The sequence below is a fragment of the Megalopta genalis genome, chromosome 13 (genome assembly GCF_051020955.1).
Source record: "Megalopta genalis isolate 19385.01 chromosome 13, iyMegGena1_principal, whole genome shotgun sequence".
Classification (NCBI taxonomy): Eukaryota; Metazoa; Arthropoda; class Insecta; order Hymenoptera; family Halictidae; genus Megalopta; species Megalopta genalis.
The window spans coordinates 8,981,484-9,000,627 of NC_135025.1; positions in this window are offsets into that span (position 1 = coordinate 8,981,484).

Here is a 19,144-nt window from a genome sequence, read left to right on the forward strand (position 1 = left end):
GCTAACTGATTAGATAGGATATTTTTGAGCAAATTTTTTTCCTATTATAACATTTGCCCCTTTGAACCAACTAATGTTTTCCTCTGACACTTTTTTCTATCATAAAGAACAAGCGAGATATTTTAAATGCTCGAGTTACGTGAGACACCCTGTATATATTTTGATCGGGGTTGCAATTTTATTGTATTAAGTTGTAACTTCTGGAGATTTTTAGGAAGGAATGTAATTGTTAATATATATAGCTTTCGTAGTCTATCGAAATTATTAAGACGTAAACGAAGATATCCTGGTTTATTTTTGATAAGAAAAGGGGGTTGTAGTTAAATTAGTTGTGTTTAATAAACCGTAATCTAGAAGCACAAACTGGTTTAAAGCCTCATTTAACTCTAATTGTCCTTTTTAATAGTTTCCTTTCTTTCAGCTAAAGGCAACCATGCGAGTAATAGTCTATCTGGTTCCACTTATGTTCATTAAAGCTTGTGTAACGCTTCGACCACAAGTAGCCATTAAATTTGACGATCGATTAGCTCTTCGTCAAATCTCTGGCACCTTCTAACAATAAGTGCAAAACTGTCTTAACGCTTATGACCTAAGTCGATAAAATTGGAATGTTTTTATTACAAGCCATAAGTACATTTTTTTGTATACCAGTTGTTAACGTGTTTGCCTTCGTATGCCATTTCCACTAGAAAGTAGACAATAATAGCAATATTTTTATTTCACTGTAAACATTTTTCAATAATTGATCACTTTACGAATCAAGTATATTTTTCAAAAACGGTGTGAGAAAAATGTTTAAATAATCTGTAATATGAAGTTGTTTTCATAACCTGATTATACTTTGTAAAAGTAATTAATTTTTCGTTTATTCAAATAACAGGGATTAAATTAAATAATTATAATTAAAAGGAAACAATTAGACGAAAGCAGATTACATGTACAACAATACCTAGCGAACATAAAATATGGTTACTTAAAGAAAAAGTTATTAAAAATTCATCAGACACAAATGCAGATATTCGTTATTGTTTTTATTGCCACGTTGATATTTTGACAATGTGCATTACAAAATGCGTAAGCGATGTTGTTTTATTAGAAATCGTTGTCTTTATTAAAAATGTTATTCATACTCATTTTTACTTAATCCAATGCTAAATATTTTGGCCAAGAAATTCAAGTATAATAATAAATATAAACAAAAAAAAAATAAAAATAAACACGAACAAGCAAACGTAAATATATGTTTCTAACAGTCTTCAAATTATACAGATGATCTGAACAATTTCAATTAATATACCTTCTAGATACTTGCTGATGTGTAAAGTTTCAGAAGGGGGGGGGGGATAAATCAGTATTGACTGCACGCAATATTTACTATTGAATTAAATCAAATTTTCGAGGGATTAAGAAATTGTTAACTGGACGTAATATTTACTATTAGGTTAAATAAAATTTCTAAAGTGGTCGAAAATAAAAATGAAGATGGAAGATGAGAAATGGAAGATGGAAGATAAAAAATGGTAAATGAAAAAGATGGAAAATGGAAGATGGAAAATGGAAGATGGAAAATGGAAGATGGAAAATGGAAGATGGAAAATGGAAGATGGAAAATGGAAGATGGAAAATGGAAGATGGAAAATGGAAGATGGAAAATGGAAGATGGAAAATGGAAGATGGAAAATGGAACATGGAAAATGGAACATGAAAAATGGAAGATGGAAAATGGAAGATGGAAAATGAAACATGGAACGTGGAACGTGGAACGTGGAACGTGGAACGTGGAAGATTGAAGTACAATCATAAAAAATTAAAATTTAAAAACAAAACGTTAAAGGAACGTCAATATCAATGTTTTCCCAAAACCCTCCGCATAAAAAGACTGCAGATTTTTGTGAGAGCGAAGAATTATCTGCGTAAATTGTACAGTACAAGAATTAAATACGACGTACTTGCTCGTCGAACAGCCTCAATAAATTCAAAACAATGTCACAAGAATGAATAAAATCCGTAGGAAATATAGATGAAAATTCTAGCAATAAGAACTCCTCGCACACATTCGACCAAGTGACAGTTACAAACACGATACCAGCCGTCGCATCTGCATCGCGAATTCCGGTCCCGCGCGGCGTTCCACGATCACAATTCCGAGTACCTTACGTTATTCGTAAACGGCCAGGTGCCTTGGTCCTCTCCTCCGGTGCAGTCACCACCTATGGAAGCAATTTCCAACGTATCGAGGTCGTCGTCAGACGGTGTTTCGGCCCCCCCGTCCCCCCTTTCTCTCCACCATTTGCCCCCCTTCAACTCCCAGAAACGGTTCGCGGGGATACCCTACCGTTTCCTTTTCATTTCGCTTCTTCTCCTTCACCCCCGGCTCACTTCTTGCGCCACCGAAATAGTATTACGTTAGACGATAGACGTCAGTCGATCGCCAGGTGTCCAAGTACCCTAAGCGTTGCCCCCTGAAACGCAGGTGTGCCGGCACGCGTTCTCAAGCCCTCTCTCTTCGATCGACACACGATCCACTTTCACTGTCTCTTTTCCCCTGCTTTGGATCCCCGATCGCGAGCAACCGAACTGCAGACGGTGGTGTATCGAATGATGAAACTGAGATACGTGTGCTAATTGATGAGGATTGATCGTGGCGCGATCAGACGTTGCGCAGTGGTCGGTTTCCACACGAAAAGCGGGGAAAAAGCGTGTAACAGTTAATATTATGTATTTAAGCTTTACTTTTTCATGTTATATTGGTAGAACATATTTTTGGGTTTTTGTTGGGATAGAATAATGAATTGCAGTGTTCTAATTGTTTATAAACAAATTTTTTAAAAATACAATTTTCGTTTTCAATTCAAAGCGAACACAGAACTTCACCGAACTCATAATTAAAAAATGAGACGGAAATTCAACATATTCAATCGGACATGACACAAAAAATGTGAGAGATAAAAAATGTCCTGTGACATCATTCAAAAGTACATTGAATTCTGTAAAAATTATTTATCTTTAAAGAACAGAATAATTATAAGATACTAACGTGCGTATTTGATCTTAATATTTGCTCGGAGAACTCGCTTGAAATTAAACTCCTGCTCAGTTTTTTTTAACATTCTGTCGCTAAATATGATTATTTAGTCATTTTAACACGTCGTACACATAGTTATGAATATGAATTCGAATTTTGCCCACTGACGGCCGTACTGTGCGCTGTTGCGAAAACAAGGCAACGGCCAAGAGCAAGGATCGCTAATTAAAGAACATTTGGCGTGCAGCTCGTGCACGCGCCAACGTGCCTTATAGAAGGAGCACCTTATGTTCAAGACGGTTGCTTTCAGGATATAGGGGCCTTCGAGATCACTCAGTGGAAAGCTGTCACTCTGCTGATTCCTGATGCTCGACAAGAGTCCTTAATCGTTATCAAGCTGTCGCGAACAGGCCATCGCATCCATAATCCTCTGAATAAATTTGCGAGAGATTTCGAGAGATATCGGACAATGAAAACGAAAATAAAGTGGTAATTTCTAGATCGAAGAAGCGATTTTCTCTTATTTCTTTTATTTCTCCATTTTATCTTTATGAGTATATGTTTTCGAAAATATTTCCACGAAAGGATACTGTCGGATTCGAGAAATTTAACCGTTAGAAATAGAATACGATGTAGGGCGTAGGGTATACAAAGGGATCAAAACACATCCTGATCCATACGGGTCGATAGATAAAGAGGAAATTCAAAGCCTCCTTTCTTAACAAAGGGAAGATCCGTTCTATAGTCCTGGACTGACAGATTATTCGTAAATATGAATAATTATTATCTAAATAGTGCAAAAAAAAAACTTTGAGCGTGCTTTTCTCGAAACTGTGTTTTTTGATTTGGTTGCTATGATATCGCAATATCTATTATACCGATTTCATCCACATTTGGTCTTTAACTTCGGAACGTGTGACGTTATAATCCGAACCACGATGACATAAAAATCATTATTTTTTCTATTTTTCTTTTGCTTGCTGAAATATTTCAATATTTCAGCTTCAAAATGCTGCCATTTGTTTTATTATCAGTTTCTTCACGTGTCATTCTAGCATTATTATTAGATGATTTCTCCAATAACAGCTAATAGCAGCCAATTTTTATTTTGTTATTAATGTAAGACATCGCTGTTCAAAATGCGACCAAAGCGAACACCGAACTCATAATTAAAAAATGAAATAAAAACTCAACACATTCAATTGAACATAACTCAAGAAATGTGAGAGATAAAAACGTGTCCTGTGACATAATTCAAGCACAAACTAAGCATATTAAATTCTGTGAAAATTATTCATTTTCAAAGAACGATGATATAAATTTAGAATGATTTGGTGATGGGCTACTTCGAAGCCGTCTAGTTGTGTCCAAAATGAACAAATAGTGAACAGTATCATAGTAAATAATAAGCCACATGTTTAATTGAGTGAATTAATTATACCTTATGGGGATACTTTTTAAAACTTTTCTCCGTTGTTTCAATGAAAACCGACTACTGTGCGATTTCGGGCAAATTCACCACTATTCGCGACGACCAGAAGGATCGTTTACCTTGGTCGGTTTTCCCCCGGCACTGACACGATCCGGCAATAACGTAATAACAAGGCGTAAGGGAGGAAAAGTAGCGTCGCACCGGCTGCAATTTACCCGGCGGGGCGTACAATGCGGAACGAGTGGCTGCTCCACGTTCAACGATTCGGCTTTTCTTCTAGGGAACAGCCGTCTTGAACATAAGGCGACGGTCACTCGTTTTCTAGGCCCCGGCCTTCTATTCAACGCGGGGTGCACACTGCACGAGCGTATCGCTGCAAGGCGATGGCATAAGGCGCACGTGCTGCACGCGTGCCAACCCCGACAGATGACTTCTAATTGAATTATCGTAATCACCGGACGAACATTTTTCGAGGCGGCATTGTCTTGCTTCGAAGACCACGGGGAACGATTGTTGGTGTTACAGTGGCCGTGCCGATCAATTTTTATCGCACCCTGTTACACGAAACTCGAGGAGCTTCCGTTAGGGGTGTGCTTAACGACGAATTAATGAGAGGATTTAGAAATTAGTTACAGATTCCTTCTGGTTTGTTAGAAGACTGTCTTGGCAGATGGCTTGAAATGAATTTTTTGGAAGGATTTTTATGTTCGTGGAAGGGGTAGTTTACTTTATTTACTACTACTTAGTTACTATTTACTACTATTTATTACTATTTACTATTATTTATTACTATTTACTACTATTTATTACTATTTACTATTATTTATTACTATTTATTACTATTTACTATTATTTATTACTATTTACTACTATTTATTACTATTTACTATTATTTATTACTATTTACTACTATTTATTACTATTTACTATTATTTATTACTATTTACTACTATTTATTACTATTTACTATTATTTATTACTATTTACTACTATTTATTACTATTTACTATTATTTATTACTATTTACTACTATTTATTACTATTTACTATTATTTATTACTATTTACTACTATTTATTACTATTTACTATTATTTATTACTATTTACTACTATTTATTACTATTTACTATTATTTATTACTATTTACTATTATTTATTACTATTTACTACTATTTATTACTATTTACTACTATTTATTACTATTTACTACTATTTACTACTTAGTTTTACTACCCTACCTATTCGAGTAGGGGTAGTTTAATGAAGATGAATTTTTATATAGAGATTTTTTAGGGCACTTTGATCAATTATGTAAAAGTTACTGGTTTATAAATAATTTTGGGAATAATATACAATTATTAGGTGAGGGGTGGGGGTAGTGTAAGCGAAACAAGTGATAGTTTAATTGAGATGGGTTTTTATACCTAGAGATTTTTTAGGTAGTTCAATGATGCAAAAATATTGGCTACGACTTGGATGCAATTTTGGTATCAATGTATAAATTATTGAGGAGAAGATACGTGTCGAGAACAAAAATTGTCATAGTGATTTCTTAAAGTATTTCTTATAGTAATGTAGAAATTATTATGGTGGTGATAGTTTAATTTCGATGGATTTTTATAGAAGCTTTCGAAGTACTTTGTTCAAGTATGTAAAAGTTATCGGCTACGGCTTGTAAATATTTCTGGTATCAATATATAAGTATAGTGATTTTTCCAGGTGTAGAAATTATTATAGCGTTGGTAATTTAAAAATGAATTTTTATACCTAAAAAATATTTTTGTGCACTTTGTACGATAATGTAAACGTTCTGGGGCCATTATACACTTGTTACGTTAGTATTAAAGTTGTTATAAGTATTAAGGTTGTGGAGAGAGTACATTTAATGAAAAAAGATTTTTATAGTTACCCTAAGAGTGACAACACAAAAATTAATAAATCGATGACGGTTCTGATCATAATTGACGGAATTTTGGTGGATTTGTAAAACGATTTTGCAAATTGTTGATTAATGATTTATTGATTTATTATTGTGATTGTGCATTTATTATTAATGATTGATTGCGCCAATGACATGCAACAAATGATACAGGGTAGTCTAGAAGTTATTAAACAAATGAATAATTTCTACTGTGCATGTTGGAACATTTATGAATGGTAATTGTAATGATTTTGTACGATATTTAAATTCTGTAGAAACGAATATAGTTAATAATGATGCAGCATGTTACGGTAAAGATAAAACGGTGAAAGATAGGGACCTAGAGAAGCAGAAAGGGAGTTATTTATAACCGAACCTAATATGCATACATGAATGCATTATCACTGATAAATATTTACGAATACGAATCCAGTAAAAATATATACAATACGTGTCTTTATTAATAAAGTATTACTATTTGCCTATTGAAAACGTAGGTTCGTACACGTGATAAAGAAATCTAGCAATTGGAGGAAGATAAAAGTTAATCCAGCATTTCACACCCTATTTTCACTTGTTATCAAATGTACGCGCGACGTATAATAATGGCATTGTACAGAAATCTTTATATTTATCGAATAAACTATTTAATCTCCAATAACGTACAACCTCAAATACAATTGAATGCAATTTTCAATTTACTTTTTAAAAACAATATCAGCTAATAAGAGTCGAAATTTTTCTCTTATTTCTATACTTACAGAATTTTGTAAAATAATGTATACATTTCTATCGTATCTGTAATTAACAATAATTTCAGTAACATTTCTGTATGTATTGAACAATTACGTTGCACGATTTAAACAATAACAGATTCAATTTCTTGTATTATATTTTCACGTGGACTGTAATTCTTGGTGGAAAACAAAAACGGTCCAATTCTAAAGCAATTCAAGAAAAATTGATTTCTTTTTTTTCAGTCGCTTCAATGAATCAAAAATAATATAACAATATTTTCAAATTCTTTCGATCTGTATCTAGTTGAAAAGATCTTTGTTCGATGGTTCGATCGACGACAGCAATGTTAATTAGTTATCGAAACAATTTCAATTTTTCTGATAGACGTTCGACGAACAAAAATATTTCACGTTTCACGAGCTCCGATTACGTATTCGAAGTTGTTTTAGAAAGAAGAAACGCGATCAAGCTCGCGGCTGCTTGCGGACGAGCTAATAAGAACGCGCTGCCGGCATAATGGTCGTCCGAAAAACGCTCTGTAATTATGCTGTTCGTGTCGATATGCTGCGTGACTTGAGGTTACCCGGTGGCATCACAAAACGTTCTTTGTAATGCACACGTACTCTGGAAATGCCATCTTATCACGAACTGGGAGACCACCTCGTCGCGTCGTGGTCTGTCCGTATGTGTGTGCTCGCACTTCGATTTACATGGTCGTAAGCTGTTCCGATGATTTTTACAATTGCAATTCCCATCAATTCCCGTGGCCGCAGCGCAAAATATAATAAATAATAATATAATAATAATAATATAATAATAAAAATAATAACATAATAATAATATAATAATATAATAATAATATAATAATAACATAATAATATAATAATAATATAATAATATAATAATAATATAATAATATAATAATAATATAATAATATAATAATAATATAATAATAAAAATAATAACAATATAATAATATAATAATAACATAATAATAATATAATAATATAATAATAAAAATAATAACATAATAATAATATAATAATAAAAATATTCTAAATCATTATGATTTTACTGTGCACATCCATAACCCTGATAATTATTTATTTCATCTATCTCAAAGTTGAAATAAAAACGTTATAAGACATTCCGACTTTATAAGGATACACTATGAATCTATAATAATTTCTGATATCTATATCAAAGTTGAAATGAAAATATGAAACATTCTGATTTTACAGGGGAACTTTATCATCCTCAATGTTAAAATCAAAATTTGTTAATAATGTACTTTATCGATCTCAAAGTCAAGATAGAGAGCACTAGAAATGATTTGTTGCACCAGCAAACGTAAAGTTAATCTTTAACCATCGGAATTGTTCATAATTTTAATAGTGGTAAAATATTAGTAAATGGTATGAAAAGATCACTATTTTCCTATAAAATCTACGAATGTTTTAGTTCTTTTTACTTTCAATTCAAACAATCCAACGTTTAAATGAATATTCTCAGAAAATAATAACAAACAACGTGATAGCAAATTAAAGAATATCAAAATATCTAAATTAAGATAGCCAGTTAATAAAGAGAATTATACAGTTCTACACCTTCCATTACAAAAATGAATTTTTTAATAACTCAAAGTGTTCACGAGTCTAATACTGACATAGATGTCTTTGCAAAATATTAATAAATAATAGGAAGATGTTCGCTCAACAAACATAAATATCTAACTCGTTTCACATCCGCTGAAATAACTCTACAAAGATATATCTAATAAATGAAAATATTCAGATAAAAGGACTTCCACAATGTCATATACACTTTTAATTCTTTGATTTTTCCTAATCGTCGTACTCTTCTGTATTATTGTATTTTTCACAAGCAACGTGTTCCCAAAAGATTACAACGGAAATGTCCGTCCGATGCGTTTCCGATTCCTAGACCCAAAATCTTAACAATGAACGGTGAATGTATCAAATTCGAGCTATTATAACAACATCGTCGCTTCGAAAAATTAGTAAAAAATTAATAAATCAAAGATTCGCGAAGAAAGAAATTTCCACGAATTTTGTAACACCGTGTAGAGACCATTCGATTCCTCAGTTTCGTCGATGGGCCCCGAGGAGGGCGATAGAGGAGGCCGAAAGAATTCGTCTCGCGGGCTCGGTTGTCGCATCTGTCCAGTTTAATTCCGCAGGACATCGAGTTTCCTGCGAACACGTTGCAGATGGACGGATGCGAGCGGAAGGTCAGGGACACGTTTGACGGAATCGTTTTTGGCGAGGGCAGCCGATAAGTGGGATAGCCCGGCGACTGTCTTATCATTCCGTCTCAGCTGTTCGCCCCACGCAGTGCCTCGATTCTCGGAAGGTCCTCGTAAAAATATCACAGGATGTAGACGCCTGCCATGCCAAAAACCGGCGTGCTACATGTACTGGCGTAGAACTCTCACGTTTCAGCTTTCTCGTGCGAAGCATGTGCTTCGATTTATAGATCGGCGATCACGCTACACGCCCCGAAGAGCCCGTAAACCATTCTGGTAACACGATATTGATCTATCTCCCCGTTTCGGCATACATTTTGTCAATTTTGTTTATGATAAAAACTTACGGATCGAGAATTATACGTACAATGTCAGTTATATAGGATAAAAGCCGACAGACCAGAGTGTGAACACATTAGAAAAATTGAAGAACATTGCTCTGGTTAAATTATTTATTGTGGAACGCTTATCACGGGCTGTAAGATTAACATCGATTAATTATATTAGTTTACATTTATACTGCTGCTCGATAAATCGACGTTTCTAGATAACGTAATGAACTTTGACATATTTGTTTAATACGAGTAAAAAATAATACGAATAAAATAGTAAAATATGAACGTGTACTTATTATGGAACAAATATTCAGTCATATTATATATATATATATATATATATATATATATGTATACATATATTCATAGACTATATTGAATTGATAAGATCGAATGTACTGGATTAATTAATCTATTTAAAATTGATGTGGATGTAAACAATAGTAAATTCTTTATTAATGAAATTTCACTGAAAATTAGTAGAGATAAATAATTGTACTTCGAAATAAATGGAAATACGTTTAATGAAAAATTAAAATGAAACAATAGCCTTAAAAAGTATAATTGAAAAGTTTGTTTTAAAGAAGATGTAATAATAAGTAAGTTTTTTCAATACTATTTAAGAAAGTAGTCTTCCAAAAATGTATTTAGTGTTTAATAACAAATGGAAGTGTAAATCACGGGAATAAATAATGGAAATGAATGAAAATAAGTTCAATGAAAAATGAAAATGGTACCGTTGTTTTTAGAAGTATAATCGAATTATCAAAGAAGATGTAATAATAACTAAAATTGAACACTGTTTTAGAAAGCAATCTAATAAAATGAGTTCATTGTTTAACCACGAAATGGTAGCTGACGCTGTGTTAAACTTGCGACAATAATAGCCCGCCGTAGTGAAAATAATCGTGTATAGCAAGCATCCACAGAAATTCATTCCACGATGCCTGCAACATTTGTCGGAGCGTGAGAACCGGCTGACAAAATCCCTGTATATTTACATAAAAAGGAAAGAGAGGAAGAAACCCGCGGGCCAGGAGTCAAGGATTCACGAAACACGCCGATAAACCGCAAGTTCATGGGGCTCCATTGATGCCAGCTTCTTGTCACATGGCGCCTGACCTACCGAAAGCGAGAGCATAAAGTTAAGAATGAAAACAGTCGGAATTTTATGATCCGCGTATGCCGATTTTTATGCCGTTCGAAAGGGGGAGGCGGACAGGCTATTTCGAGGCTTTCGTCACTGGGACCATTTACGCGACAACGTTCTTACATCATTTATCTTCGACGGAAAGAAGTGGCGGCGCAAGTCACGCTCTCGTTTACTCCAATATTAATTGAACAAAAATTCTTAAACACGTGGGGCAAGGAATCTCACTCGACAAGCTACGTTCAAGTTTCTAAATTGTTGCGAGTGCGTCAAATATTACTTTGAAAATTTACGATTTCACAGACGGATTTAGAAAGACAGAAATTATGTTCAATTATTCTCTGCTTTAGGTATCGCAGAATTTGGTATTTCTTCAGCGTTATAAGTCGATGCGTTTGCTCAAGGCTTAAGACACACTGATATGAGATCGTGGAACTTTTTTTACAAAATAAATGTTTCTTGTGTCAGATGTTAGAAAATGAAGCCAAATATTTTCTTCCTTTTCTCAATGATATCAAGATACGAGATTATTCGGTGTGGATTTCTTAAGCATTCGCTTAAGATATGAAATTATTATTATGAAAAATTGTTTTCAAAAATCACAATTGGTCGGGACGATAAAGAAATGAAAAATTACGTTTCTTTCAAATTTTTTATTTCAGCCTACAACGAAAATTTAAAAAATGCATTTTGTACGTCTCGACAATTTATGCTGAAAACTCCGTCGAAATCGGTTGTCGCAGAGACTAAATACAGGCACTAAAAGATGTGAAAATCTCGAGATTTCTTGCAGATAAAAAAAAAAAAATTTGTCTTATAGGCTCAGATAAAAAATCTAAAAATCGAGAGTATTTTGCTTTGTTCGTCATTCGAATCGATTGCAAGTTTCGAAAACAGCTTTCTCGCCATTGTCTAGTAAACTAATCTCTCCATCATCTCAACAAAATGTACATGTCTTGACGCGATTATAAAAAAGTTATTCCATTCTAAAAGGCGTCCGAATACCTTCGTGCACCGATGTACATTGCATATTTACTTGATTCTATCACAAGATCCAATACTCGGCGCTGCAGTCGAAGCGATCCAGCAACGCTTCCAGCCGAGTAAAAGTTTGAACGTTCGACGTTGTGTGTCCCTAAACATCCTCGACCGGCCGCGCTACGGTCCATATGTCGGTCGGCGGAGGACGATAATTCGCAATAAAACGAATCCGTGGCGGGCCTGATAACCGCAAAAAGAGGCGAACGCGGGCATACACGAAAAGAACCGAGCCGCTTGTCGGCTAGTACCGAGGAACGAGGGAAAAACAAACGAGACGAGGCCCGGGCATGGGCCGCTAACGGGTGAAAAGGCTTCCATTCTGGCGGACGAGCCGCGCGAGGAGAGCAGAGATTCGCAGGAGCGAAGGATCGAGGAGGATCGTGGAGGATCTGGCTTGGCGGGCTGCGGCGCGGCGCGGCGCGGCGCAATTTCGCATGCGATCATTATCCCTTCGCTGGTTTCCAGGCCTATTCGGAATGCCATTGACAGTTCCCCGGCCGGGTTTCTCGCCGGGGAGTATTATCGTCAGATTAACCGTTTCATAAGCAGGGTGGCCGAGAGAAAGAAAGAGAGGAGGAGAAGGACAGCGAGGTTGGGGGGGAGGGAGGGAAGGGAAGAGTGAGCCCGGTCCAAGACAATCCGCACACCAACATCGCTGGTTCTTCTTGTTCTGCCGGCTTCGCCTCTCTCGGACCAACAGTCCCGAGTACAAAGACCCACCAGACGGGAATACTCTTTTCTTTCTGTTGCCTTTCATCCTCCTCGGCACTTCCTTCCCACCGTCTGCTACCTCGTCCCCCGCTACCGGCCCCTTCGATCCTCCAGTGGCCAGCATCATCTTGATAGACCGTGCTTTAAATTAACCGTTTCTCGCGATAATATTCGCCGAGAGACGCGCGCACACTTTGCCAGATATCAGGCCGATCCGACACTCTCGCCGGCGATCTATGTATAGCGCGCGAACAAAATGATAGCCCGTTCGTATATGCTTTATTATATTTTTCTGTTACATTGTATTAGTCGGGTTGCTGTGTTTCAAGTAGAGATCACAATTGCGCGGTGTTACGTGATAGGTACTTTATAGTCGACGGGGACCACTTTGAAAGAGATCACATGAATAAATTGTCCAGAATTGTACTTCAGCTTGTAAACAAAAATGGACAATTCGGGAGGTGGAGATACTGTTGTTCGAATTTTTTGGCTCGTTTCTATCGTAATCGATTGTCAACAATTGTAAAAACAAGGCGGAAGGCTCTCTTCTTTCCAATTTGTCCATTTTTCTTTACAAGCTGAAGAAAAATTGGGGAGAATTTGCTGTATTAAGGAATACAGCAAATTGGCTTCGATTGTCCCTCAGCTTGTGAATAAAGATTGGAAGACAAATTTTGGAAGAGAAGATGCGATTACTCGAACCTTGTTTTTATAGTTTCTACAGTTGTTGACAGTCGGCAATTATAAAAATGAGGCACGAGGCTCGAATAATCGTATCTCCTATTCCAAAATTGTCCATTCTTTTTACATTTATTTGTTTAAAATCGCATCCACCTCGGTGAATTATTCGCCCAGTTTTGTTTACAAGCTGAGGGACAATTTGAAGAAATTTACTATAAAACAGAAAGGAACATGAAATTGAAGTAGAAAATGAAAATGTAGAAGTGCAATAGATGACAATTAAAGTTTAAATGTAGTGGAAAAACAAGGAGAGGGACAATCGGAGAGGATTCACAGTACATAAATATATATTCCTCGAGACGAATACAAATTCCGTGAAGCCGCCGGAAATTGAAATTTCGTGCACGCAATAACTTCGTCCCTCCAGATTTCTGAGGAACCCCCCCCCCCCCCTTGTCAACCCTTCCAATCCTTGTCATACCACCCAACCCTTGTCATACCTCCCACCCTTAGTCTTAGCGACTGATTTAAGCACACCTCTGCGCGGTCGTGCGAGGAGTCCTTAAATTAAGCATCAACAGATTAACGAGCTGGACTACGGACAACCGGGAGAGAGAGAGAGAGAGAGAGAGAGAGAGAGAGAGAGAGAGAAAGATAGAAAGAGAGGGAACAAGAAAGAGAAAGAGTTCGCGGCGTATCGGGCCGAGGAATTATATTCTGTTTGCAGCAACAAAGTACAAGCTTAATCCTCGGGACGCGATCCTCCGCGACTCGGAGGCTCTCGGGTTTCTTTGAATGATACACGACTTTCGTGGAACGCCAAAAAGAGCATGGTCTCCCCTACCCTTCCCCCCTCCACCGCGGCCTTTTTATTTTTCTCTTCTGGACGAAGGCCTCCCGACGAGAAACAGTGTCATCGTTGCCGGCGAGCAACGCGCTAGGTGAAATATTCCCATCGGGCCGGAGAAGTCTCTTCATTAATCTGACCGATGACTAGCTAATTTTCAGTTCGGATGCCTGTGTTCGGCTGTTCGGGCTGAGCTACGGGGAACCCGCGGTCTTCTTATTTGCGAAGGAAGTATCATTACGCGTACACCAGCCCGCGATTCGGGTGCGTGGGATTCCTGTGGAAACGAGACGCGAATTCACCGGCGGAATGCGGTACTCGGATACCTGAGTCCTTTTTTCCTGAATCATTTTTGTCGGGTTTGCTGCAGGTTCATCCCGAGGGGAAGCTACCTGTCGCAACGATTCTTGCTGGAGCCGCTGTCCCCACTTGGCGCGGTCACGTGGGATGCTCGAGCAGTGGGGGCACCGTTGTTGTGGCTGCGGCTGGTTCTTCCGAGAGACTAACTATAGCGGATTGATGCCGGCGTTAAGTGGGATTCGTGTAATCTTTTCTTGGTTACACCTTTCGGTCTCCGCTTCTTGCGGTGGATTTGATACGAGTAACGTTTAGATGATGCTTTAACGTGTTCTGGTAATTTTTTTGGCACGGTTTCTTTATTTTGTTATATTTACTTATTTCAATTTGCGATTGTTGCTTGGGATGTCTTAGAAACAATGGTCGGAGATCGTTGCCGAACAGATCATAAAATGAATATAGTTGAAATGGATATAGTTTGATAAATATTACGAATTTGACATTATTTCTTACAACATATTTCGTTAAACCTTTTACTAGTTTTATATTATTTTCGTGAACACATTTTGTTGCACCTCACAATTTGTACAACGTTTCTTCAAATGTATTTCGTTAAACCGTACAACTTTGACATTATTTTGTTAAATATGTTTTATAAAACCATACTATTTCGACAATATTTTGTTAAACCTTACTATTTTGATAACATTCTGTTAAACATTACTATCTTTAAATCATTTTGTCGAGTATGTTTTGTTAAACCTTGCAACTTTAACAACAGTTTCTGAAGACTCCATCATGCTATTGATTTTGGCGTTACAGTTCTATTATTTGCCTTTTGTAAAGAGCTTTCGTTTCACTAGAATTTAGTGTAACATTTCAATATTTCATCGCTTCTTCAAATTAAGAAATTGATATTCATTTGTTCACAGTATTTTCGCGCAGCTTTCTCAATTTCAATCACGTTTAATATTTTTCCGACGATTTCCAAACAGTGGCCAGACGTTTTTGTCTATCGCATAGAATCGAAAAGTAATAGTTATAGAATCGATATAACATCGATTCTGAAGAATCAAAACCGATATGTATTTTACAACAGTTGTGATAGCTTTAAAGTACTTCATAATTGTTCCGACCAGATTCGACGTAGGTACAACAATTTGAAACGATTATTTTCGCAACCTTTTCAGAACCCTTATGAGATTTTTGCGGTTCCTCTTGGCCATTTCTTCAGACAGAACCGACATACGTATAAGAATTTGAGACGGTTATTTCTGGTACCTTTTTCAATCCCTTATGTGACTTTTGTGGTTCTTTATAACTATTCCAGTATGAACCAATACATAACAGTTCGAAACGATTATTTTGGGAGTCTTTTTCAAACCGTTACGAGATGTTTGCGGTTCTTCGTAACTGTTTCAGTTATGAAACGTGTAATATTATCGCCAACGAATTTTCAGTCAAGTTCCAAAGTATCTTGCAAATAAAATGCTCACAAGGCTGCTGTATTACACGCATTGCTTGCATTTCGACGAATTTTTTTGGAAAAGAGGTATCTGGGCGACTGTACGACGTCGCCCTTCGAACTCTTCGAAGGATCGAGCTCCCGAAGAGTCGGGCGTGTGCGGGCGGATCGGGGCGGGCGGGCGAGCGCGTGTCTATGTTGGTGCACAATACGAATCGAGTTCCATTGAGACAATTGGCAATTTTCGACGCCGAATATCCGTCGGAAGCGGCGGTAGCGCCCACGGCCACTCACTTGGCAAATTGGAGGCCAGACAATAAATTGCAAACGGTCGCATATAGGCGTACACGGGACCGCTGGGTACAATGGGTGTACGCTCCAGCTTGCGAGTGCTCGCCTTGCCTCGTCTCGCCTCGCCTCGCCTCGTCATCGGCATAAGGACCGCACGCAGTAACATTACCATTCGGTCGCAGACGAATTCATTGGCTATGCCAGGGCGTCTTCCGTTCACAGGCAGAACGGTTGTCAGTCCGGTTTGACCCGACTTAGATCGTACGTGAGGAGCTGTTACGGTCGGCACTTATCAAACGCCGAGGAGAACGCGGCCCCGATCTCTCTCTCCCTCTCTCTCTCTCTCTCTCTCTCTCTCTCTCTCTCTCTTTCTCTCTCTTTCTCTCCCTCACCCTGTCTGTCTCTCTCCCTCTCTTCCTCTCTATCTGTTCTTCCACACCACCTTCTCTCTTCTTCACGCTTTCACCCTCGGGAAAGAAACGGTTTAGAGTCGCCCAGCAGAGGTGTGACTATCGATTAGCGATGAATTGCGATTGCCTCGGCAGGACACTGTTACGCGCGACCCTATATCGATCTTCGAAGTTGTGAACAGTTTAAAATGAGCTATGGGTCTTGAGGCGTTGCCGTCTTTATTGTGCAAACAATTTCCCCAACCCGTACGACAACTCTTGCTTCATAGAATTATTCACGTTTCAGCCTTCAAAACGCAATGACTATTTTGGAATTGGACTAAGCGACTTGAATTTCTTTTTAGACGATAGAGCGACCAGTCTATTGGACCATAACTAGAATGCTTTCTTTTAAGATTTTGCTATTGCTTAGGATGACAGAAGAAAGTAAAAAGCTCTCGTTTTTTAACTTCTTTACCTAAGTCTATAAGATAATAGAATGGTCAGTCTATTGGACCATAACTAGAATGCTTTCTTTTAACATTTTGCTATTGCTTAGGATGACAGAAGAAGATAAAAAGCTCTCGTTTTTTAACTTCTTTATCTAAGTCTATAAGATAATAGACTGGTCAGTCTATTTGACCATAACTAGAATGCCTTCTTTTAAAAATTTGCTAATGCTTAGGATGACAGAAGAAAGTAAAAAGCTCTCGTTTTTTAACTTCTTTACCTAAGTCTATAAGATAATAGACTGGTCAGTCTATTGGACCATAACTAGAATGCTTTCTTTTAAAATTTTGCTAATGCTTAGGATGACAGAAGAAGATAAAAAGCTCTCGTTTTTTAACTTCTTTATCTAAGTCTATAAGATAATAGAATGGTCAGTCTATTGGACCATAACTAGAATGCTTTCTTTTAAGATTTTGCTATTGCTTAGGATGACAGAAGAAAATAAAAAGCTCTCGTTTCTTAACTTCTTTATCTAAGTCTATAACAAAAACAGTTTTATTAAACTTCGAAGGCAATCCGAGGGTCAATCCAATTACAAAATTAACTGTATTTTTGAAACTATATCCTCCAAGAACGTGCAAAAGTGAATTGATTTTTCGAAAAAGTTCCCGCTAGAATACCCCCTTAATAGAAACCGAAAAAAGTTTCCTGACACGACCCATTTCGTAAGAAGAGAACAATGCGCCAAAAGAAGTTCAGTCATTGCCATTCTACCGGGCCACTACCAGCAGATAAATAATGGCAAGCGGAGTGGAAGACAGCGTAGCCGAACTGTTCCAATTACCAACGACGCAACAGCAACAAGTTGTTCAACATCCCCGTCCCCGGATTCGGGCCTGCGCGTCCGGATTATCGATCGTTCGGATTCCCATGGTATCTTCGGGGATCGCTTACCACGAGTCAAAGACATATTCTCACCGCGGGCCCGCCGTATGTCCGTGGGCATCGTGATCCGCCGTTTAAAATATGGGGGCACGCACGATACGCATCTGTCCGCCTCTATGCGCAATTACGGCCGGTGCCGGGCATTGCACACGAATGCACCGATCCCGGGAAGCCCGCGAGGAGACCTTCTTCTATTTCGTGCCACTTCATGGGGGCTTATTCAACGGGATTCCTGGTATCTTGTGGGAATTTCGTACGAGGCCGACGGCGATACGGGAACTTCAAAATGCTGGCTTGCCCCGAAAGCACGTTTTCGGTCGATACTCGCTACGTCAACGGTCTCCTTTCTTTTATTTAACTCCTGTATACACGTGCATAATTATAGACCCAAGGTAACTTTTACATTGTTAACGATATCTAAACGAAATGTAAATTAATCGTATTTGTATAGAATAGTAGATAGTAGAAATATTTTTTACTGTTTCTAATATAGAAACATATAAATGTTTTCTTAAGTTCTTTTTAAATATACAGGGTGTTTTGGTTAAAGAGGGCCACCTGCAACGCTGTGAATAATTGTAAACTCTACGTTTTTACTGATATTTAAACGAAAACCAAAAAAGGTTAGATTTGTATATTTCTATTATCTATTAATTGTAATATAGAAATATACAAATCTGACCTTCTTTTGGTTTTTGTTTAAATATACAGGATGTTTCGGTTAATGAGGTCCATCTGCAATGCTGTAAATAATTATAAACTCTACATTATTACTGATATTTAAACAAAAACGTCGAAAAACGTGATATTTCTATATTTCTATTATCTGTTAATTGTAATATAGAAATATGTAATAAAAATGTAAAAGCTACTTTGAGTCCATAATTAATCATACAACTGTATAAAACCACACAAAAATTTGCAGTTTTTTCTACATAAGAGTTAACAGAATGTTAAATGAAGTATGCACTGTATCTCTATTTCGTTTTGCAACAAAAGTTAGTGGAAGCTTGCAGCCATCTTGTCTAACGTAACTTGTCTTTTCTGGTAAATTGAAAAATATCAGTTCTTTTAAAAAATTTCGATACATTCTCCCGAAAAATTAACGAACGTACAATTTCGCCTGAAGTTTCATTATTGCAGCCATAAACGCAGACGT